At 41.1% G+C, this 24,283-nt stretch overlaps 1 long non-coding RNA gene across 2 annotated transcripts in view; it reads right to left on the bottom strand.

Moving 5' to 3' along the window:
* Positions 1-1,173: 1,173 nt before the first annotated feature.
* The window catches only part of LOC140211482 (uncharacterized), a 36,316-nt gene continuing 13,206 nt past the window's right edge, over positions 1,174-24,283 (bottom strand). Inside the window, exons 1-3 of one of the 2 annotated variants that reach the window (XR_011889478.1) lie at positions 10,993-11,116; positions 3,154-3,353; positions 1,174-2,834 (exon numbers count right to left, since the gene is read on the bottom strand). This is a non-coding gene — a long non-coding RNA (uncharacterized lncRNA). Of the gene's footprint in view, positions 2,835-3,153; positions 3,354-10,992; positions 11,117-24,283 lie in introns of those variants that run through there. The other variant, XR_011889477.1, reaches the window with a different exon arrangement.

The following is a 24,283-nucleotide window of genomic DNA, read 5'->3' as shown; positions in this document are numbered from 1 at the left end:
TATGGTTCCAAACTTTCTATATGATAAACTTCTTGTTTAACTGTGTAGTCAACAATAAAAGTTGTACGTCCTGAATATTTTGTTCACTTTCCAACGGTAAGTTAGATAAGGACATGATGCATGACAATGATTTGCCAATCTAATTTCCAAATGAGCAAAACTTCAACTGGAAATAAATGCAGACATTTCAAAATATCCACTAACCTCAATGTTGCCTAATTTATGTATTAAAAAGCTGCATTTTTTATCTAATCCATTTTCTGTGCATAAGAGTCTGAAATTCGTTAGTAGTTAGTGCAACACTATTAAAGTTTGGGGTGTCGGAGTTTGGTGTTCGGTCCTGGCATCCTCTGTAAGGAGTCTGTACATCCTCCCTGTGAAATGTGTGGCATTCTTCTAGATGATCTGGTTTCCTCCTACAGTCCAAAGACTTACTGGTTAGTAGATTAATTGGTCATTGTAAATTGCCCTGTGGTTATGCTAGGGTTAAATTGGGGGTTACTGGGCGGCGTGGTTCGAAGGGCTGGAATGGCCTGTTCCACGCTGTATCTCTAAATAATAAATTCTGAAATATCATAAAATAATTCCATTTTAATTTGCAACAAAAAGTAAACACATTTACAATCAATGGGGACAAAATCTCATGGTCCATGAGGAATGAATTAACTCCAATCATTTACTGTGTGAATCAGTTGCAGTGATTTATGGTGTCAGTAAAATGGCTCAATTAGATCATAGCTAAGATCACAACTATGGCTACAATCATGAGATATGTTTTCCGGCAAAACAAAATCTTGAAAACCTTGTAGTAAAGTGAAAATTAACTTGTTCAGTCATCATAAGCCAATGGTCCTAATTAATAATGGAGATTCACAGTATGTAATCCCCAAACCATTAATTTAAAAAAATCCCCAACTCCCATGTGATAAAGCTTTATCATGTACTGTAAACTAGTGGTCTTGATTATATCATTGCAACATCACTGTATGGTGTCCATTACTCTGTAGGGGTAGTTTTACAAGTGCGCACTGCCAGCAGGAAGTCTTGCCTGCCAGCAACACAGACTGGAATTTCATGACCAGCTTTCTTTTAACTGCAAAGCAAACAAGTGTTTCTGTTTAGGTCGCAACATGTTCACATTTAAAACAAAACAGTAAACTGACATATTGTCAACATTATTTTAATTTTCTTTTCCGAAAGATATAATAAAGAAAAGCATTGTTTCAAAACAACTTCAAACAACTCCGTTTTTCCTTGTAATTTTCTTGGCAATTCACAGTCCACGTACGGAGTAGAGCTTGTAAGTGTGCCTCAGGAATGCTCAGGATAACCCCTCACCTCTAACCTCTGATCTATGACTCTGTCACCCAATTTGTTTTAGGGATGGAAATCAGCAGAAGGGATAGCCAGGCATTCTGTACACAAACAGCCAATTTATTCCTCAGGAACGGTGAGAAAAGATGTATAGAGTTCACCTGATCCTTCATTGTCTGAGAAACATCAGAACACAAACTCATCTTAATGCCAGTAACAGACCATATATTACCTTCGATTTTGTACGTCTGATATCAGTGTCTGCGTTCTTTCCAAAACAGGTTGCAACTATCATTTCTTATAAGTTTTGCAATACTTCTAGAGAATAAATAACCATTTTCTTTTAGCGTTTTAATAACAAATATCAAGTCTTATGCAGCTTTAAGTTTAATATGCAAAAAACTTAAGATTCATAATACAATTACCTTTAATTATTCACAGTAGCACCTTTCTCAAATAAATTGGTATTTCATATTAATGCCCATAGAAATGTAACATGTTCTTTGAATATTTGGCCTTGTTGCTTTCAAGGTGGATTGCTCTTAGTTAACTAGTAGAGCACACAGGCATTCAAATAATTACAGTACCATGGATGTAATTGGTAAAAACATCCATATGTGTTTATAAGTACAAAATGCCATCTGTAATCTCATTTTGGAAAATCCCAAGTAGAAGGAGGAGGCTTCAAGGGGAGAATTTCAACAGAACTTCAAAACTGGGTTTTACTTGCAATGGCTTTATAATCAGGTGCCTGAACTGCAGAGGGTCAAGCAACTGAGCTTTGTACCTTTGCAGAGAAGGAGCAGTAGCAGTAAAAAACAATGGAGATGTTTGGATTTCTCATGAGTTATGGAGGTAAAATAAAACTTTCATGTTTCATTAATTTCTCAATTTATATTTGAATTTGAATACACAATAATCTTGGCAATCTGCACAGTTCCTTCAGAACCCATTAGTGACACCAAATTTCATCTTATGAGACAAAGTTAACCATTTAAGCTAATATTATGCAAATCACGGTAATCCAGGTAAGTCATCATCATTAGACCCTAAGATATAGAAGCAGAACTAGGCCAGTTTCATCATGGCCTTTATTATCCCTCTCAAATGCCATTCTCTGCTTTCTCCCCATAAACTCTCATGCCCTGACTAATCAAGAACCTATCAATCTCCACTTTAAGTATACCCAATGACTTGGCCTCCACAGCTGCCTGTGGCAATGACTGGTAGGAATACGGCTCTTTATCTTGTAAAAGGGCATCACGGAGGCGTAGCAGATAGCACAACGCTATTACAGCTCAGAACATCAAAGTTTGGATTTCAATTCTGGCACAGTCTGTAAGGAGTTCGCACATTCTCCCCATGGCCACGTGGGTTTCCTCTGGGTGCTCTGGTTTCCTCCCACAATCCAAAGACGTACCACTTAGTAGGTTGACTAGTCATTGTAAGTTGTCCTGTGATTGGGGTAGTGTTAAATAAGTGATTTGCTGGGTGGCGCGGCTCAAAGGGCCGTTGTATCGCTAAAAAAGTAAATAAGTGGGCAGCGTATTAGTTCACCATTACCCATCATGCATGGTTCAAAACGTATTAGTGCAAGAATCCAAACTGACACAAACTAAGGCAGATAAAGTGGAATTCTAGAAATAATGCAACTGAGGTTACTTACATTTCAAAGAAGAAATCCTCCGTAGTAGAGTAAATAATGTTTTAAGAATGTATTTTGCAAAAACTAGGACCTTAATTATATTTTGTTCCACTATAAATAGGGTTTTAGCAAACGAGTATTGTGAAGAATTACAACGTAATTGTGAGATGAATGAAACGTGTTGTGTAACTCACTCTGCAGATGTCTGGTTGTCAATCACAAGCCAAGCCCTGTCAGAAAATGAGTGAATAATGGGCTGTGATAAAATGGTGGCATTTCCTGGTGTGCTTCTTCCATGTGGTGATTGCCATCTGTAATTGTCAGCTCCTGTTGGCTTTGCTCTTTATTCGAGCAGGGAAGTTAAACCACGTCCTTGTCTCCTCATCCAGCGAATCTGCACACAAGGACAGGAGATCTTATAAATGAGGATTGACTCAACTAAATGAAGCCAACACAAAAATTATAGCTTTTCAAAAGTTAAATTTATTTTCAAAGTATACCACATACTACCCTGACATTCATTTACTTGCAGGCATTGACAATAGAACAGAAAAATACAACAGAACCATTGAAAAACCACACAAAAAGACGAACAACCAATGTGCAAAAGAAGACAAACTGCAAATACAAAAAAGTAAAAATAATAAATAAATAAACAAATGAACAAATGTATAAATAAATAACAGATAGATCAATTGATAAATAAATATAGATAGATAAATAGAAAGATAAATAGACTGATTGATAGACAGATAAATAATTAAATATTGTCAAAAACAAATAATAAATAAATTATATATAGATGGCTAATACTGAGAACATAAGTTACATTATCCCTGAAAGTGAGTCCATAAGTTCTGAGATCAGTTCAGTGTTGAGGAAACGTATTCAACCTGGTTCAGGAGCCTGATGCTTTTGAAACAATACAAAGGGATAAATTCTACTTTTTGCCACACGGACATTAAGCTGAAAAAGTACTGGAATAAAAACACAATGTGCAATATGACAGTGCTATGATCTGCCCTACCACATTGTTACCCATGTGGCAAAAGCAAAAACCAACTCCAAAAGTTTCAATGAAGCAAGACCGAATTTCACGAAAATGTTACTGGAGTGCACTCTGCGTAATTGTCCTACAGTTCAGGTTCTTCAAAAAGCAATGCAAAAAAAATGTTGTGATTTTAAACCACAGAGTCGTTAATCACTAGCATTGACTGCACTCCACTGGGCAAGTTTCGCTGGCTTGCGACTGCTTAGATGATGAGCAGTACACAAACATACTTCACCCAAAGACATCCATGATGCATGGAAGGAATGTGGCGTGAGTGCTGAGATCTGCCCATCATCGACCTTCACCGCTTATCTGCTTGCCCAAGATTTAACAGAACATGCTTGATGTTACCGAGTGGCTAATCAAATCCTCCTCTTACTTGTAGACAATGGTTTATGTACGCCTCTACCAAACCGTTGACAACATTTGTGTATGTTAATGCCATATATGGCAGCTTCCAAAGGGCTTGCCGTCATAAACATAATATGCTAACTTTTTATCAATTGAAATATGAATTAATTCACATTAAAATATTCTGTTTAGAAACTAATACATTTCTATCCTGATTCAGCATGAATTCTATTTTTATCTTTCCTGACCTCCATATATTCCAAGCATTCTGCAGTTAAGTCTGAAGATCAAACATATGGAGCCTTTGCTTCTAAACATTTGAGGTCGATTTTAAAATGAGTCTAGAGTATATTTTTGTCAACTTCAGTTTTCACAAATTTAGAAACGATGTGTAAACTACTCACCATTCCAGAAATGCTGCAAGAGAAGGAAGGCACGAGAGACTGCAAGATTCTGCAGTCTGATGCAGATTTGATTTTCCCTGACTAACAGTGGATCAGAGGAGAGCAGTAACCTCCATGAACATACGGACCCATAGCAAAGGGTGTCATAGTATGCTAGTCCATTACCAGGTCAAGTACAACAGAAAACAATGAAAAACAAAATAATAATAATTTTAAAATACCAGAAGTGCATCCTATGTATCTGCCATCGATCTCACAACCTTATCCTCCTGCAAGTGACAGAATTGAACACTTCCACAGGCTATGTGATAAATGAGGCCATAAGACCATAGGAGCAGAATAAAGCCATTCGGCCCATCAAGTCTGCTCTGCCATAGCAGCATGACTGATTTATTAACTCTCTCAACTCTATTCTCCTGCCTTTTCACTGTAACTTTTGACACCCTGACTTATTAACAATACATCAACCTCCTCTTTAAATATACCTAATGATTTGGCCACCACAGCCATCTGTGGGAATAAATTCCACAGATTCACCACCTTCCAGCTGAAGAAATTCCTCCTCATCTCTGGTCTAAATGGACATCCTTCTATTCTGAGGCTGTGCCTACCGGTCCTAGAATCCCACACTATAGGAAACATCCTCTCCACATTCACCCTATCTAGGCTTTTCAGTATTTGATAAGGCCAAAAGACATAGAAGCAGTATTAAACCATTCGGCCCATCAAGTCTGCCCTGTCATTCCATCATGGCTGATTTATTATCCCTCTCATCCCCATTCTCCTGTCTTCTCTCCATAACAATTGGTTCCCTGATTAATCATTTACATACAAGAATGTTATATTATATTGAGGTATAGAAATGCACAACAGAGAAAAGCAGAGAGGATGCAGTCTTGATTTGTAATATTACCAATGCATTTGTCATTAGGTGTTTTAATAAAAATATTGATGTGTTGCCTGCTAAATTAATATAATTGTTGTTTTAATTTGTTCATCACTGTTAACGTGTGACAGTCATGTTTAAAACTCCATCATGGACGGTTCCAAGCCTGGCTGCAGAAGGAGAAGGGTGGGCAGAGGGTTACCAACCCCATCCCGTAAAAATCCAGAGCTACAAACACCCCAGCAGAGGCTCCAAAGACCTCATCCATGGGAGAAAAAGGATCTCTGATCTAGACACTATAGGCTGACTCCAGGTCTGGTAATAATGTTCATATATGAGGGTGCCACAGTTGCCTAGCCCTTAGGACAATGCTATTACAGCTCAAGGTGATGGAGTTCACAGTTCAGTCCTGGTCTCCTCTGTAAGGAGTTTCTATGTTCTCCCAGTGGGATGTGTGGGTATTCTCTAGGTGCTGCAGTTGAGGTGCTGCACAGTCTAAAGACGTACTAGTTGGGAGGGTAATTGGTCATTATAACTTGTCCCATGATTAGGCTAGGATTGAATTGGGGGATTGCTGGGCAGAGTGGCTTGGAGGGCCAGAAGGGACTATTCCATACTCTATCCCAATAGATAAAACAAATAAATAAATACAATTTTCCAGGGAGGAGAGAGCAGAGTTAGAAAGACATTTCCAGTCGGGAAGCTAACCCAAACTTGGTAGATAAAATCCAGCTGATCTACAATTCCTCACATATATACCAATAAACTACAGCAGTCCGATTTTCCTTCCTCTTATTTACTCAACAGCACTGAATTAAAGATGCGTGCTCTGTCCTTTGCTTATTGCAAATTGCCAAGCATTACTTCAATACCGGCAGTGACTTTTCATACTTTCCCTTACACCTTTGGACCTTTAGCTTAACTCATTTCCTCAGTCCAAGTCATTCAAGTATGACTTATGGAATAATCAATAAATCCTTTGCAGGTAAGCCCCACCTCTCGTAATCCTTGATGGATCTGTACAAAGAAAAGGAATGATAGGAATGATAGGCAGAGAGGAGTGGGGGTGGTTGCTGGCTGTGCTGTCGGGGAGGGGCAATTGATTTGTTTCACCCCTTTCCTAATAAAAAAAGTAAAATACAGAACAGATGTGCAATAAATTCTTATACTGTATGCACTCTCCAAAAGTTTTCATATGAAACTAATAAAGACATCTATCCAAAAATGTTAAAGACATATTTTTATTTGCCTTGACATTTAAAAGGAAAGGTTGATATGAAATTATGACTTACTCAGATAACATATATTTCACGTCTAATGTTCTGAGTTTACTTTCCAAAATATTTCTCATATATGCAATTCCATTTGAAAATTCTTTAAAAATGAACACGATGAAAAGTTGAATAAACTCTTCTTGGGCTTCCAGCCAGGTACAGGTATCGATAATAACTGATGTTTTGATGACAAGTTCCACCGTCTTCATACCAGGGTGGTATAAGTACCACCGACTAGACATGCTCAGGCATCATCCTGATGAAGATGGCAGAGTTTGTCATTGAAATGTCAGTTATAATCGAAATCTGTACCCGGCTAGAAGCCAGAGAAGGGTTTGTTCCTCATATATGCCAGGAAAGCACTAGATCCTTTTTTTAACCATGAAAAGTTATTCTCTCCAGTTAAGCATGATTTCTCCTTCTTCGTAAACCCATCACCCCTAATAGGCGTAAACTGCTGACAGCAGTTCACCAAAGTCCTCTGTAGCGGGCTAATCTTTCAGTGGTTCAGCTAAGACCATAATACTGTACACAGAAGCAGAATTAAGTTATTTGGCCCATCAAGTCTGTTCTGCTATTTGATCATGGCTGATTTACCACTCCTCCCAACCCCCTTCTCCTGCCTTCTCCCCATAACCTTTGACACCCTTACTAATCAAGAGCCTCTGAACCTCCACTTTAAGTATACTTGAGGGCTTACATGTGGGGCTCTGGACACAAATGGATGTCCATGCAATTCGTCATGTAGGGCATGAAGATATAGCAACTTCATGAACTGATATTAAACAGCAATGTTGCAATCTGTCTGAAAGGAGGGTGTACACTCTCCCCATGAACACATGGGTCTTCCTCTGAGTACGCAGTTTCCTCACGCAGTCCCAAAGCAGACGGGTTAGGATTTATAAGCTGCGGGCATGCTATGTTGGCACCAGTGGCATGGCAACTCTTGCCGGCAGCCCCCATCACATTCTCAGAACTGTTGGTCGTCAACGCAGACAATGCAGTTCACTGTATGTTCCGATGGTTTGATGTACATGTGACAGTAAAGTTAGCTTCCCTTTAATCTCTCTTTAAAAATGAAATATGCATCAGGCATCAATTACTTTTATGTACTTTTTATAGCATACATCCCTGGAATAAAACAGAGGAATGATTTTTCACTCTTAATTGATTTTATTTGGTCTCTGGTCTCTCGAGTATCATAAACATTGTTATTTAATTATTTATTCTGCCCAAAAAAAAACACATCAGTGTTTCAGCGAGTTCTGAATCTCAGGCATGCTAAGCAGTGAAGATCTCTCTTCAGTCAGAAAGAAAATAAACGGAAGGCAAGATACTCAGGCTTATGTGTAGTTAGGCCCCATGACATCACACAGTCATGATGAGCTGAATGGCCTATTCCTGTGATGTAATTTTATGTTCTATATCAGAATCTAGTTTATTCTGATTCTAAAACATCATGAAATTTGTTGTACAGTGCAAAACATAAAATATATTTTAACTTACAAAATGATGTATATATAAACTAAATGAGTAATATAAAAAGAAAGTAAAAATACTTAGGTAGTGCTCATGTGTTCATTGCCTATTCAGAAATCTGATGGCAGAGGGGAAGAAGTTTTCCCAAAATCCTGAGTGTCTATCTTCAGGCTCATTTACCTCCTCCTTGATGGTAGCAATGAAAAGAGGTCATGTCCTGGGTGATGGGGGTTGGGTGGAGTCTTTAATAATGGGCACTGTCTTTACGGAGCTGCAGCTTTTTCCAATCTGATATATACACCAGACTGACTGCAGTCAAAGGACTGGCAACAAATCCAATCCATGTTGATGATGCCAACGTTTTTGAGTTTTATTACTCATCTTTTACATGGGACTCCGATAGAACCTTACTGACACAAATAAATCACATCATCGTGAGCTCCTTCTCTACTTTGCTTGTCACTTCTTCAGAGAAGTTGAGAAGGTTTTTTAAACAGGAGCTTGCACGAGAAACAGCTCTTGCTGTTTTATTTGGATTTGCTCTAAACTCTCTGCCATTCAACTTCTACACTTCCTTTTTATTATTTTACCAGCTCGTGATTGAGGGGCCAAGTTTGTTTATTTTTAAGACCATAGTTCTTTCTTGAATCCTAAGCCTTCCAAGTTTCTGTCATTCTGAATGAATCTTCAATGGCAAAGTTTATAATATGTCACTTCATAAATTTCTCTCCTAAGCACTTTGATCAATGTACAATCTATAAGGCGCCACATCAGCTTAGTGGTTAGCACAATGTTTTACAGCTCAGGGAGGCAAAGTTCAGAGTTCAATCCCAGCGTCCTCTGTAAGGAGTCTGTACATCCTTCCCATGGAATGTGTGGGTTTTCTCCTTGTGATCTCGTGTCCTCCCACAGTCCAAGGCTATATTGGTTAGAATAGGTTAATTGGTCATTATGAATTGTCCTGTGATTAATAGGCATCCGTTAGTCTCGTGAGACCATGGATTTGCACCTTGGAAGGTTTCCAGGGCGCAGGCCTGGGCAAGGTTGTATGGAAGACTGGCAGTTGCCCATGCTGCAAGTCTCCCCTCTCCACACCACCGATGTTGTCCAAGGGAGGGGCACTAGGGCTGATACAGCTTGGCACCGGTGTCGTCGCAGAGCAATGTGTGGTTAAGTGCCTTGCTCAAGGATACAACACGTTGCCTCAGCTGAGGCTCAAACTAGCGACCTTCGGATCTCTAGACCGATGCCTTAACCACTTGACCACGCACCAACACTGTCCTGTGATTAGGCTAGGGTTAAGTCAGAGGTTGCTGGGTAGCATGGCTTGAAGGGTCCGGGGGGGTCTTTTTCTATATTGCATCTTTAAATAAATATAATGTAGGCCCAGCCTGGAGAATTCTGGGATGGTAATCCTTCAGTTCATTTCATTATGCCCTATTGACTCCATATGATTTCAAAATCTAATATGACATTTATTGTATAATGATACAGCCCATCTCTACCCCAGTTGTAGAGATGAATCTATACTAAGAAGTAATACTAGGTGTTATTAACTATCGCTGGAGATATTACAATCAGAGTATGACTGTCACCATGTTCCTACAGTTACAGACAGAATCAACTTTTCAATGAATATTGATTTCTCCTTACAGTAAAAATTATTTTCCCTCCCCCTGCCCTCTTCTTCTATTCCCCACTCTGGCCTTTTACCTCTTCTCATTTGCCTATCACCTCCAACTAGGTCCCCTCTTTCTTCCTTTTCTGTCATGGTCTACTCTCCTCTCCTATCAGATTCCTTCCTCTCCAGCCCTTTACCTTTCCTACCCACCTGGCTTCACCCATCAGCTTCAGGCTTGTCCTCCTTCCCCTCTCCCCACCTTTTCATTTTGGCATCTTTCCCCTTCATTTCCAGTCCAGGTGTTGGCCCAAAATGTCAACCATTTATTAATTTCCATAGATGCTACCTAACCTGTTGAGTTCCTCCAGCATTTTATGTGTGCAACTGTTCAATCTGTAGTTTGCAATTTTTGAAAGTGAAGCCACTTTGTCTCCCAAATTAATTCTCTTTGTTATTAGATTAAACCTTTCCCACCCCAGAGCAATCTACAAGCAGTGGTGGACACAGACCTGTCCATCACAGGCAAAGCCTTTCCATCATTGAGCACGTTTACTGTTGCAGGAAAGCAGCATCCATCATCAGAGACCCCCACCATCCAGGCCATCAGGAAGGAGGTCCGACATCACCAGGTTCAGGAACAGTTATTACCCTTCAACCATCAGGCTCTTGAACCTGACTGGATAACTTCACTCATCACTGAACTGATTCCACAACCTGCGGTCTCACTTTCAAGGACTCTTTACAACTCATGGTCTCAGAATTATTAATATATCTTTACTTGCATAATTTGTCTTTTTTTGTGTATTGATTATTTGTCGGTCTTTGTTTATTTATAGTTCTTCAAAAATTCTATTATATTTCTTTATTTTCCTGTAGATACCTGCAAGGAAACAAACTTCAAGGTAGCATATGGTGACATATCTGTACTTTGATAGTAAATTTACTTTGACTTGGACTTTGACCTCACCATTGACTTCATCAGCAGATTGAGCTGGCACGAGGAAAGCCATCATCCTCATTGATAGCTGATCTCCAAAACAAGATGGGTAACTGATGAAGGGCAGCCTGCCGGAACTTCACAAAACCTGCTGTCGTTCATCATATAGCTATCCAGTCCATACAATGGGAGAAAGATACCAACACCTCAGATATAAGCATAGAGAATGATAATCAAGTAGCTGGCCAACATTTTCCTATCCAATAAATGCTTCCAGAGAAAAGGAGCAAATTCAGCGATGGGGATTGAATCCGGGTCACCTGCACTGTGCTAACCATTACACTACTGTGTCATTACTGTGAAACAAACCAAACACTTAATATCTAAACATCTCACCAAACACAGCAGCCCAATGAAGTGGCTAAGTACATTTTCAAATGATAGCAAGCATCCATTACAAGCCTACACAGTCCCACAGCTGACTCAACAACACTTCATCATGTCCCACCTCCTGCAAGGACTTCACTTGCCAGATTTCCACATCTCTGTTTTTATACAATGGCAAAACCTTCTACATAGTTGGCTCTGATGTTTCTTCCTTCGTTTTGAACTGTGGGTTCTTGTCCACTGTAGTCAGAGAGCCTTTGTCTACATCCCACACTCCTGCTCTCATCCACACTCGTCCCGGACTGAGCTGAATCAGAAGCAGGTTTAGAATCATTGGTATATGCTGTGAAATTTGTTGTTTTGATTTTGTTGTACATTGCATTACATAATAATAGAAGAAGAAATATATAAAATTAAATTATATTTTTAATAATCTCGTGCAAGAAAAAAGCAAAAGAAATAGTGAGCTAGTATTGTGAGTTCATTGTCCATTCAGAAACCTGATGGCAGGAAGGGCTGTTCCTGAATCATTGAGTGTGCATCTTCAGGCTCCTGTACCTCCTCCTTGATGGCAGCAACGAGAAGAAGGCAAGTTCAGGGTGATGGGGGTCCTTAATGATGGATGCTGCCATTTTGAGACATCACCTTGTGAAGGTGTCCTGGAGGCTAGTGAGGCTCGCGCCCACGATGGAGCCGGCCGAGTTTGCAACTTGCTGCAGCTCTTCCTGATCCTGTGAATGGCCGCTCTATACCAGATGCTGATGTGTCCGGTTAGAATACTCTCCACAGTACAACTTTAGAAATTTGCAGGAGACTTTGATGACATACATACCAGGTCTCCTCAAACTCCTAATGAAGTATAACTGCTGCCGTGCCTTCTTCGTAATTGCACCAATTACAAAGAGTAGCAAGGGTGGAGTCTCATAGCACAGTCATGGCCTCCTTTTTTGCCACGATGAGGCCACTCTCAGAGTGGATGAGCAACACGTCATATTCCATCAGGTAGCCTCCAATCTGATGGCATGAACATTAATTCCTCCTTCTGTAATTTCCCCCCCCCACCTTCCCTCTTCTTCTATTCCCCAATCTGGCCTCTTACTTCCCTCCTGCTTGGCAACTCCCCCTGGTGCCCCTCCCTCTTCCCTTTCTCCCATGGTTCACTCTCCTCTCCTATCAGATTTTTTCTTCTCCAGCCCTTTACCTTCCCTACCCACCTGGCTTCACCTATCACCTTCTAGCTTCCCAGCCCCCATTTTTTTATGTGACATCTTCCCCCTTCCTTTCCAGTCCTGATGAAGGGTCTCAACCCAAAACATCAACTGTTTATTCATTTCTATAGATACTGCCCGACCTGCTAATCTCCTCCTGGATTTTTTTGTTTCACTCTATAGTCTCACATATTAACACCCACTACTCCACGTTCAACAGATCATCTCAATTTCCACCTACTATAAATTTCCATCACCGGACTCATCTTCCTTCCACTCTAAGTTCAGAATTTTGAAAGGAATCTTCTCTTCACAATCCTTCGTTCTGCTCTTCGGTCTCCACCATTCACTTTTGTCAGTGATGGAAAGGGATGTGATTTTACAAATGTCAAAGCAGGAAACTCAACTCCACCAAGCCTGGTTGCCCAAGGAGTAGGGTTGGGCATGGGACAAACCAGAGCTGGGGAAATGCCAACAGAAGCTCCAAAGACCTCATCCCTGGGAGAGGAAGACTCATTGAAGATAGGCTACATTTGGGGACAATTTGAAAGACTGACCCAGGACAGGGGACTCCGGTGAGTTGCTGTTGGTGGCCTATGTCCCAGTAGGGGTGATGGGTTGAAGAAAAAGTAAAAAAAGGAAACTCAAATGCCATGGCAGACTTGTTACGGTTTTTCTCATAAAATCACAATTTGCACATCAGGTGTAGCCTTTTTTCAGACAGACATTATAAATTTTTTTTGGCATAGTTTAGCTGCTCTTCAGATAAAATCACATGAATCACTCAGGCTGATTCCTACAATGCAGATAAAAAATAACTTTTAAAAAGGGAAGTTATATTGGTTAAGGGATGGCACGGTAGTGTAGTGGTTTGTGCAACACTATTACAACACCAACAGCGCAGGTTCAATTTCAACCCCCGCCCCAACTCTCTGTAAAGAGGTTGTACGTTCTCATAATGGCCATGTGGGTTTCCTCTGGGGGCTCCAGTTTCCTCCCACATTCCAAAGACATACGGATTAGAAGGTTATTCAGTCACATGGGTGTAATCAGGTTACGCCGGCTAGTTGGGCCAGAATGGACTGCTACCATACTGTATCTCTAAATATTATAGAAGGCAGGGAATTGTAGTTGAGAGGGATAATAAATGGTGGAGCAGACTAGGTGGGCTGAATGGCCTAATTTTGCTTCTGTGTCTTTGGTCTTATGACAGGTTCCCAACCTGGGGACCAAGGACCCTTCAGTTAATGGTAGGGTTCCACGGCATAAAAAAGGTTGGGAACCTCTGTCTTAAGGTCTTCCTGGGGTAAAATGAAGTATTTTCCTTATTTTAGTTAGAAAGTATGATTCTGCTACTTTCCATTAATATTTTCCTTTTGTAAGTCATCTCATAACATTTTCAATACACTGCTAAAGACAACGATATTTGTGATATTTATTCTATAAAACCAAGACAATTCACTTGGTATCCCTCTCGGTCAAAACAAGGGGCATAAACAGAAAATGCACAATAACAAAGTACCCAAGTTCTAATTGTGGCCAAGGTGAAAATGTGGCAGGTCCCAAAGTGAGAACAGCAAAGAGAGAGGATTTCAATGTTACTGGGATCTTTCACCAGGTCCGAATGTCCTTACAAACTCCCACCAGCTGAAATGGCTCTTCAGACAGAGGTAATTGATTCCAAATGGGACTGATCACCTTGTTTCTCCCAGCCAGAGAGTAAGCACTTTAGCAGTTAAATATATTTTTATTATGCTTTCTTCTACCTGGAAGGTTCTCAGAGAACTGATGGAAGACAAGCTGTTAGTAACTCAATTGAAAGTATAAATCAGAGCAAATTAATGCTCCTTGTGGCCATAAATTCCCCTTCAGTCTTATAACTTGAGCATAAAACCATAAGACTTAGGAGCAGAACCAGACTACTCAGCCCATCGTTTCTGTTCTGCCATTCCATCATGGCTGATTTATAATCCCTCTCGGCCCCATCCTCCTGCCTTCTCCCCGTAACCTTTGACGCCCTGACTAATAAAGCACCCATCAAACTCCACTTTAGGTATACCCAATGACTCCGCCTCTATGCATCCATGGCATGAATTCCACGGATGGGCCACTCTTTGGCTAAAGAAATTCCTTCTCTTTGTGCTAAAGCAGGGGTTCCTACCTATTTTATGCCAAGGAACCCTATCATTAACCAATGGGTCTGTGGACCCTAGGCTGGCAACCTTTGTACTAAGGGGATATCCTTGCATTCTGAAGCTGGTCCTAAATGCCTTCCAATGCCAGAAACATTCTTTACATATCCACTCCATCTAGACCTTTCAATATTTGATAGAATTAAATGAAACCCCACCTCATTTTTCTAAACTCCTACAAGTACAGGCCCAGGGCCATCAAACACTCCTCATGCATTAACCTTTTCATCTCGGTATCATTCTTGTGAACCTCCTCTGAATCCTCTCCAATGCCAGCAGATAATTTCTTACATTTCTTACATAGTTTTCAGTTTGTTGCCGAGGAAAATGCATCCTTTCACCATTGGCTGTCACAGGTCTAGATCATTATTTCACCTATTGTCAGTAAAAATGTATAAGTGACAACTTGAATGTCAGGAAGTGAAATTGAATATATTGATCAGAATCTACAATACCTAATATCCTTTTGATTAGGAATGGTGCACACTCACCTGACAATTTAGTGTAAGTGTTTATTACCCATTTGGTGTGTGGAGTGAAAATCGACTTAGTTATTTATTTACTCACTAACTTACTTACTTACTTATGTATTTAGTTACAGTGCGGAATAAGCCTAAGAAGAATAATGTGGGCTGTCTTAATGACTCGCCTAGTAGCACTCAGATTGCAGTGATGAAATGCTTTGAGAGGTTGGTCATGACTAGACTGAACTCCTGCCTCAGCAAGGACCTGGTCCCACTGCAATTTGCCTATCACCAGAATAGGTCAACGGCAGACTCAATCTCAATGGCTCTTCACACGGCTTTAGTACAACTGGACAACACAAACACCCACGTCAGGATGCTGTTGATAGACTATAGCTCAGCATTTAATACCATCATTCCCACAATCCTGATTGAGAAGTTACAGAACCTGGGCCTCTGTACCTCCCTCTGCAATTGGATCCTCGACTTCCTAACCAGTTGACCACAATCTGTGTGGATTGGTGATAACATATCCTCCTTGCTGATGATCAACACTGGCGCACCTCAGGGGTGTGTGCTTAGCCCACTGCTCTACTCTCTATATACCCATGGCTGTGTGGCTAGGCATAGCTAAAATGCCATCTATAAATTTGCTGATGATACAACCGTTGTTGGTAGAATCTCAGGTGGTGACGAGAGGGCGTACAGGAGTGAGATATGCCAACTAGTGGAGTTTTGTTGCAGCAACAACCTGGCACTCAACATCAGTAAGACAAAAGAGCTGATTGTGAACTTCAGGAAGGGTAAGACGAAGGAACACATACCAATCCTCATAGAGGGATCAGAAGTGGAGAGAGTGAGCAGTTTCAAGTTCCTGGGTGTCTAGACCTCTGAGGATCTAACCTGGTCCCAACATATTGATGTAGTTATAAAGAAGACAAGACAGCAGCTACACTTTATTAGGAGTTTGAAGAGATTAGTCATGTCAAAAAATACACTGAAAAATTTCTATTGTTGTACCGTGGAGAACATTCTGACAGGCTGCATCACTGACTGGTATGGAGGGGCTACTGCACAGGACCAAAAGAAGCTGCAGAGGGTTGTAAATCTAGTCAGCTCCATCTTGGGTACTAGCCGACAAAGTACCCAGGACATCTTTAGGGAGCAATGTCTCAGAAAGGCAGAGTCCATTATTAAGGACCTCCAGCACCCAGGGCATGCCCTTTTCTCACTGTTACCATCAGGTAGGAGATACAGAAGCCTGAAGGCACACACTCAGTGATTCAGGAACAGCTTCTTCCCCTCTGCCATCTGATTGCTGAATGGACTTTGAACCCTTGGACACTACCTCACTTTTTTTTTAATATGCAGTATTTCTCTTTTTGCACATTGTTTTAATCTATTCAATATACATAATTGATTTACTTGTTTATTTATTATTATTTTTTTAAATTTTATTTATTTTTTTTCTCTGCTAGATTATGGATTGCATTGAACTGCTGCTATTAAGTGAACAAATTTCAGGTCACATGCCGGTGATAATAAACCTGATTCTGATTCTTCCAGCTCTTTGAGCCACGCCACTCAGCAGCCTTCGATTTAACCCTAACCTAATCACAGGACAATTTTCAATGACCAATTAACCTACTAACCAGTACGTCTTTGGACTGTGGGAGGAAACCAGAGCACCCAGAAAAACTCACGTTTTCCATGGGGAGGATGTAGAGACTCCTTACAGATAACGTTGGAATTGAACCTCAAACTCCAATGCTCCAAGGATTAATAGCGTCACAGCAACCGCTATGCCACCATGGCATAGCAGTGCCGCACAAATTAGAGCAACTTTACCTTAAACTGAGTCAGGAGCTTAGTTTCAGCTTTGTTTTGTTTGGTCTCTCAAACGGAATTGATACCAATTTTTAGAAAGATCTGTAAGAGATTTTGCAACCCTCCAGGAGGATGTGGCTATTGAAACTGTATAGGGCTAAAGTCATGTTACTTGGAAGGCCTAAAGACCATGAGAGATGGGAGCTGAATTAAACCATTTAGCCCGTCAAAAGTCATGGCTGCCTTTTTTCAACTCCATTGTCCCTGTGACCCTTCACCCCTTTATCAGCCAAGAACCCATGAGTCAGCCATCTCTGAATCTGAGTCAGAGTCAGAATCAGGTTTAATATCGCTGGCATATGTCATGAAATTTGTTGTTATGTGACAACAATACATTGCAATACCTAATATAAATAGTATTTATATATAAACAGTAAATTAAATAGGTATACTTATTCAATTAAACTTTAAACTTTTAATTTTGCCTTAAGTATACCAAACGGCTTGGCCTCCTCAGCTTTCAATTCCACAAATTTACCACACTCTGGATGACGAAGTTCCATCTCATTTTGGTTTTAAAGGGGTGTCCCTTGATTCGGAGGAAGTGCCTTCAGATCATAATTTGCAACTACTGGGAACATCCTCCGTATCCATTCAAACAGGCCTTTCCGTATCTTACTGAGATCTCACGTCATCATTCTGAGTTCCACTGAGAACAGACCCACAGGCTTCAACTGCTCCTACAGGTTAAACCTTTCATTCCTGGGATCATTCTTGTGAATTTCCTTTGGACCCTCTGCAGTATATCTTGCCCTAGATATGGGATCCAAAATTGGAGACTGTAGTTACTTACCAAATATATCTGCAAAATCAAACTCTCACTTGAAAGTGATGAAGTCCTGATGAAGATTCTCAGTCCAAAACATCGACAGTTTATTGTGTGTGTGTGTGTGTGTGTGTGTGTGTGTGTGTGTGTGTGTGTCTGTGTGACTTGAAAGGTGGATTAGATCATGTTGAATGCAATTAAATAAACTGCAGTGGGGTTGCTTTGGTTAAAATGTTAAACTGTTTTCCAACAGCAAAATAAAAACTTGCAGTAGCAGCAACCAAGATAAAAATTTCATCCAGTACGCAACATGCTAAACAATTGTGGAATAGAACATAGCATATGGAATAGAACAGGCTCTTTGTGCCAAACCAACTGAATTAATAGTTAAATGGCCAGCTAAACTCATCCCTTCTGCCTAACCTTCTCACTTTTGATCACTTTCAAGGACTCTTCATCTCATATTCTCAACATTTATTGTTTATTTATTTATTATTAATATTCCTTTCTTTTGTATTTGCACAGTTTGTTGTCTTCAGCATTTTGCTTGAACACCCTCGTTAGTGTGATCTTTCATTGATTTTCTTATGGTCATTATTCTATAGACTTATTGAGTATCGCCACTAAGAGGTGGTCTAGTACGGTAATTTAATTGCATAGGAATGTAAGAAGCTGCAGAGGGCAGTGGACTTTGTCCATATCCCTCCCCACCATTAGCATTATCTACCTCAAGAAGGCAATATTCATCATCAAATATCCCCACCATCCGGGTCATGTCAGCTTTCATTCCCTCCTCAGATACTGCTTGACCTGCTGGATTCCCTTTACAACTCAGCTTTCAGTATTAGTATCTAAATTGTCTTCTTTTGAATATTGATTATTTGTCAGTCTTCGTTTATGTGTTGTAATTTCTTTATTTTCCTGTAAATGCCTGCAAGAGAATGAATATGATAACATCTACTTACTTTGATAATACATTGTACTTTGATTTTGACCTTAGTCAATGTCTATATCCTTTCATTTACTCACATTTATGTGTCTATCTAAATATCTCTTAAAATTCTCTAATGTATCTGTTTCTACCACCACACAGGCAGAGCATTCCAGGTATCCACGACTCTCAGTGTAAAAAAAAACTTGCCTCTCACATGTCATTTGAAATTACTCCCTCTCACCTTAAATGCATGCCGTCTAGTATTAGACATTTCAACCCTGGGAAAAAAAATACAGCTACAAATAAACTTATATAACACTTTCGATAGAATGATAGAGATGTTGGGGAAGTGGGGGGAAGAGACACCACACTGGAGTGAATTAAATATAAAAAAGGTTGCCACACTATCAGAAAGTTCTGAGTTCATCATTCGGAATATTTGAACATAAAATTCTAAGCTGATTTTTTTGTAGTGAAGAAAATACTGCATCTTCAGTAGCATTGTCATTCTATGAAACATCAAACCTAAACCGTTTGATACAAGCGATCCTAAAATCATAGAATAAGAGGTGTTTGCTTTAAACATAGTGAATCCTATCAAAACGGGTCAAACATTTTGGTAACGGTTAAGCTAATTGATTGCCCTTGCAAACGTGTTCATATTCAGAGTAGTATATCATTGAGGCAGGCTTTTAAGACCTAAAGGATGAGGAATATTTGGAAATACGCTGTGAAACTATTTCATAGATTTGAATGTTTAGAAGTACACAATTGAAAATGCAGAGATATAATATTGCAGATGATGGAAGTTAATAATGATTAAATTATATAGTTCAGATGATGTCAATAGTAAATTATCAATATTATAAATCTGTTGAGACACAAAGCAGCACTAGCATGAATATCAATTTCACCAACCAGTAACTTTTCCCTCCTCCCATCCCTCTTCTTTTACTTTTTACTTTATAGTCGCCAAACAATTGGTACTAGAACGTACAATCATCACAGCGATATTTGATTCTGCGCTTCACACTCCCTGGATTACAAATATTAAATATTAAAAATATTAAAAGTAGTTAAAATTGGTAAACATTAAAAATGTAAATTATAAATCATAAATAGAAAATAGAAAAAAGTGGGAAGTAAGGTAGTGCAAAAAAACCAAGAGGCTGGTCCGGATATTTGGAGGGTACGGCCCAGATCTGGGTCAGGATCCGTTCAGCAGTCTTATCACAGTTGGAAAGAAGCTGTTCCCAAATCTGGCCGTACGAGTCTTCAAGCTCCTGAGCCTTCTCCCGGAGGGAAGAGGGACGAAAAGTGTGTTGGCTGGGTGGGTCATGTCCTTGACTATCCTGGCAGCACTGCTCCGACAGCGTGCGGTGTAAAGTGAGTCCACAGACGGAAGATTGGTTTGTGTGATGTGCTGCGCTGTGTTCATGATCTTCTGCAGCTTCTTTTGGTCTTGGACAGGACAACTTCCATACCAGGTTGTGATGCATCCTAGAAGAATGCTTTCTACGGTGCATCTATAAAAATTACTGAGGGTTTTAGGGGACAGGCCAAATTTCTTTAGTTTTCTCAGGAAGTAAAGGCACTGGTGGGCCTTCTTGGCAGTGAACTCTGCTTGGTTGGACCAAGTCAGATCATTTGTGATATTGACCCCGAGGAACTTAAATCTTTTGACCTGTTCCACTTGCGCGCCACCGATGTAAATGGGTTCGTGCGGTCCACTACTCCTTCTGAAGTCAACAACCAATTCCTTCATCTTGCTGACGTTGAGCGATAGATTATTGTCTTCGCACCATGCCACCAGGTTCTTAATTTCCTCTCTGTACTCAAACTCATCATTACCCGAGATACGGCCTACAATTGTTGTGTCATCAGCAAACTTATACATTGAGTTCGATGGAAACTTGGCTACACAGTCATGGGTGTACAGTGAGTACAGCAGGGGGCTGAGTACACAGCCTTGTGGGGCACCAGTGCTCAGAGTGATTGTAGACGAGAGTTTGTCCCCTATTTTTACAGCCTGGGTCCTGTCTGTGAGGAAGCTGAAGATCCAGCTGCAGATCTGAGTGCTAAGGCCCAGGTTCCTTGGCTTAGGAATCAGTTTATTTGGAACAATGGTATTAAAGACAAAGCTGTAGTCAATGAAAAGAAGCCTTACGTATGCGTCTTTATTCTCCAGGTGTTCTAAGGAGGAATGTAGGGCCAGAGAGATGGCATCTGCTGTTGACCTGTTGCTCTGGTAGGCGAATTGCAAAGCGTCGAGGTTGACCAGTAGGCTGTGGTTGATGTGTGCCATAACCAATCGCTCAAAGCACTTCATAGCAATTGATGTCAGAGCCACAGCCGATAGTCATTCAGGCATGCCACTTTGCTCTTCTTCGGCACTGGGGTTATCGTTGCCTTCTTAAAACACGAGGGGATCTTAGACTGAAGCAAGGAGCAGTTGAAGATGTTAGCAAACACTCCAGCTAGCTTGCTTGCACAAGCCCAGAGAACCCGCCCTGGGACGCCATCTGGGCCCGTCGCCTTCCTTGGATTTATCTTCAGGAAGGCCCTTCTAACGTCCTCCTCGGTGACGATGAATCTTCAATTCCCCATGCTGTTCTCTACCTCTCCTCCTCATCTGCTATCTCCTCCCTCTGGTGCCTGTCTTCCTTCCCTTTTCACACATTGTCCAGCTCTCCTATCAAATGCCTTCTTCTTCAGCTCTTTCTCTTTTCCACCTATCACCTCCCAGCTTCTTACTTCATCCTCCACCACCCCCCCCCCCACACAACTGGCCTTCTAGCTCAGGGGCTCCCAGCCGGTTTTGTGCCAGGGGCCAGTGTGATTAAGCAAAGAGTCCGTGGACCCCAGGTTGGAAACTAACTTGTCCTCCTCCCCCTCCCCCCCCCATCTTCTTATTCTGGCATCTTCCCACTTCCTTTCCAGTCCGATGAAGTGTCTCAGCCCGAAACATCAACTGTCTATTCATTTCCATAGATGCTGCCTGGTCTGCTGAGTTCCCGAGCATTTTGTGTGTGCTTTGCTGACAGAGGTCACCAAATGGATGATATGTTTATTCAGGATATGCTGGCGTATAGATTTTGCAGCAGTTTTAGTTTGTATTTGTGACAACGTAGCAGCATAGCTTCAGAACAGGGTCCTGTTGTGGCTGAGGATGATCTGAGATTCCCCTGGGGCTACTGCCTCACTGCACTTGGGCTTAGCATCATGTGAAAGAGAAATCTAGGGCAGCGTGAAACAGGATTTAAAAAGAGCTTAAGGCAGTGTTACTGGTTATTCCCAACAATCCCAATAAAATTATCAGTGGCCAGAGAGTAGAAAATTATCGCTAAATGTTTTGTGCAAGAACAGCAAATCTGTCACAATTGGCAGAGTGGTAGCTGAGAGTTTATTTTTTTATTTATTTAAGATACAGCATGGAATGGACCCTTCTATCCCTTCAAACCGTGCAGCACAGCAACCCTTGATGTAATCCTAGCCTCATCACTGGGCAATTCACAATTACCTGTTACCCATTAGCCAGTGCATTTCTGGACTGTGGGAGGAAACTGAGAAAACCCAAGCATTCCACGGGGAAGGCATACAAACTCTTTACAGAGGAGTTGTGCCAAGATGACGCTACCTTCAGGGTGGAGGAGCAACACCTTCTATTCAGTCTGGTTAGCCCCAACCTGATGGCATAAATATCAAATTCTCCCTTTGGTTAAAAAAGTGTTCCCTCCCCCTTTCCTCTTCCTCTGTTCCCCATGCTGCTCTTTTACCTCTCCTTGCCTGCCTCTCACCTCGCCCTGGGTCCCCTCCTCTCTCCCTTTCTCCTATAGTCCACTCTCTTCTCCTATCAGATTCCTTCTTCTCCAACCCCCCACCTTTTCCACCCACCTGGCTTCACCTATTATCTTCTAACGTCCTCCTTCCCCTCCCCTCCACCTATTTCTTCTGGCAGCTTCGCCCTTCCTTTCTAGTGCTGATGAAAGGTCTCGGCCTTCTACAGCAACTGTTCATTCACTTTCATAGATGCTGCCTGACCTGCTGAGTTTCTCCAGCATTTTGTGCGTGTTGCCTTACAGAGGATGTCGGGATTGAACTCTGAGTTCCACTGTCCCAAGCTATACTAGCGTCAGGCTAACTGCTACCCTTCCGTAGCACCCACAATATTCCTCATTCTGTTCTCTCTACTTGCTGTGCTCAAACTAATGTTAGTTTTAACTGAGCTTTCATAGAAATGCTGTGTGTGTGTGTGTGTGTGTGTCTCCCTGTGTGTGTCTGTGTGTGTCTGTGTGTGTGTGTGTGTGTGTGTGTGTGTGTGTGTGTCTGTGTCTGTGTGTGTGTGTGTGTGTGTGTGTCTCCCTGTGTGTGTCTGTGTGTGTCTGTGTGTGTGTGTCTGTGTGTGTGTGTGTCTCTCTGTGTGTGTCTGTGTGTGTCTGCGTGTGTGTGTCTGTGTGTGTGTCTGTGTGTGTGTGTGTGTCTGTGTCTGTGTGTGTGTGTGTGTGTGTGGTGTGTGTGTGTATGTGTGTGTACATGCATGTGTGTGAGTGTGTGCACACATGTATGAGTGTGTGTGTATACGTGTCATACAATGAATAATGACAGAATGGATGTCTAAGACACTGCACTTACACTGTTTTTAAAATTGATGTGTTAACTGGTCATTTTTACAGATATAGTAGTGTAGGTGTGGCCTGGTCAACAAGGTCCTCTTTTATAACATCTGGGACTGGAGAAAATTCAAACTACAATTAATATATGCAAGCAACTATTAATGCTAATTTGCAGTATTATTTAAGGTGAGTAATTGCTCGAACAGCGTTAACCTCATGTCACACTGTACATGATCTCCACGCTAAGCAGTCGTGGCCTCACAGATCTACTCATGCTCTGGGTCTTACTATCATGTCAATTCCCATAAAGATGGACTGGTGACAGCACACAGGCTACAGCGTCTAAAGCCCTGTCACAGACCATCCTGCTGCAAAACAGTCATGCTGCAAAAGACCTTCATAACTATTCCTAGGCGTAGGAGCAAAATCTGGCCATTCAGCTCATCAAGTCTGCTCCACCATTCCATCATGACTGATCTACTTTTCCTCTTAACCCCATTCTACTGCCGCTTTCTCATAACCTTTGACGCCCTTACTAATCAAGAACCTATCAACCTCTACCCTGAATGCACCCAATGAATTGACCTTCACTGCCATCTGTGGCAAGGAATTCCACAAATTCACCATCCTCTGGCTAAAGAAATTCCTCCTCACCTCTGTTCTAAAGAGACACCTTTATATTCTAAGGCTGTGTGCTCTGGACCTCGACTCTCCCACTATAGGAAACATCCTCTCTATCTAGGCCTTTCAATATTCGATAGGTTTCAATAAGACCCCCCTTCCTCCCCACCATTCCAAATTCCCCTGTAGCCCTAGAGACACGCTTCGGCAACAATAAGAACAAACAAACATAACCCACTGAGCGAACAC

This window comes from Mobula birostris, chromosome 17 (assembly GCF_030028105.1).
Source record: "Mobula birostris isolate sMobBir1 chromosome 17, sMobBir1.hap1, whole genome shotgun sequence".
NCBI lineage: Eukaryota > Metazoa > Chordata > Chondrichthyes > Myliobatiformes > Myliobatidae > Mobula > Mobula birostris.
This window is presented reverse-complemented; position numbering and strand designations above follow the sequence as displayed.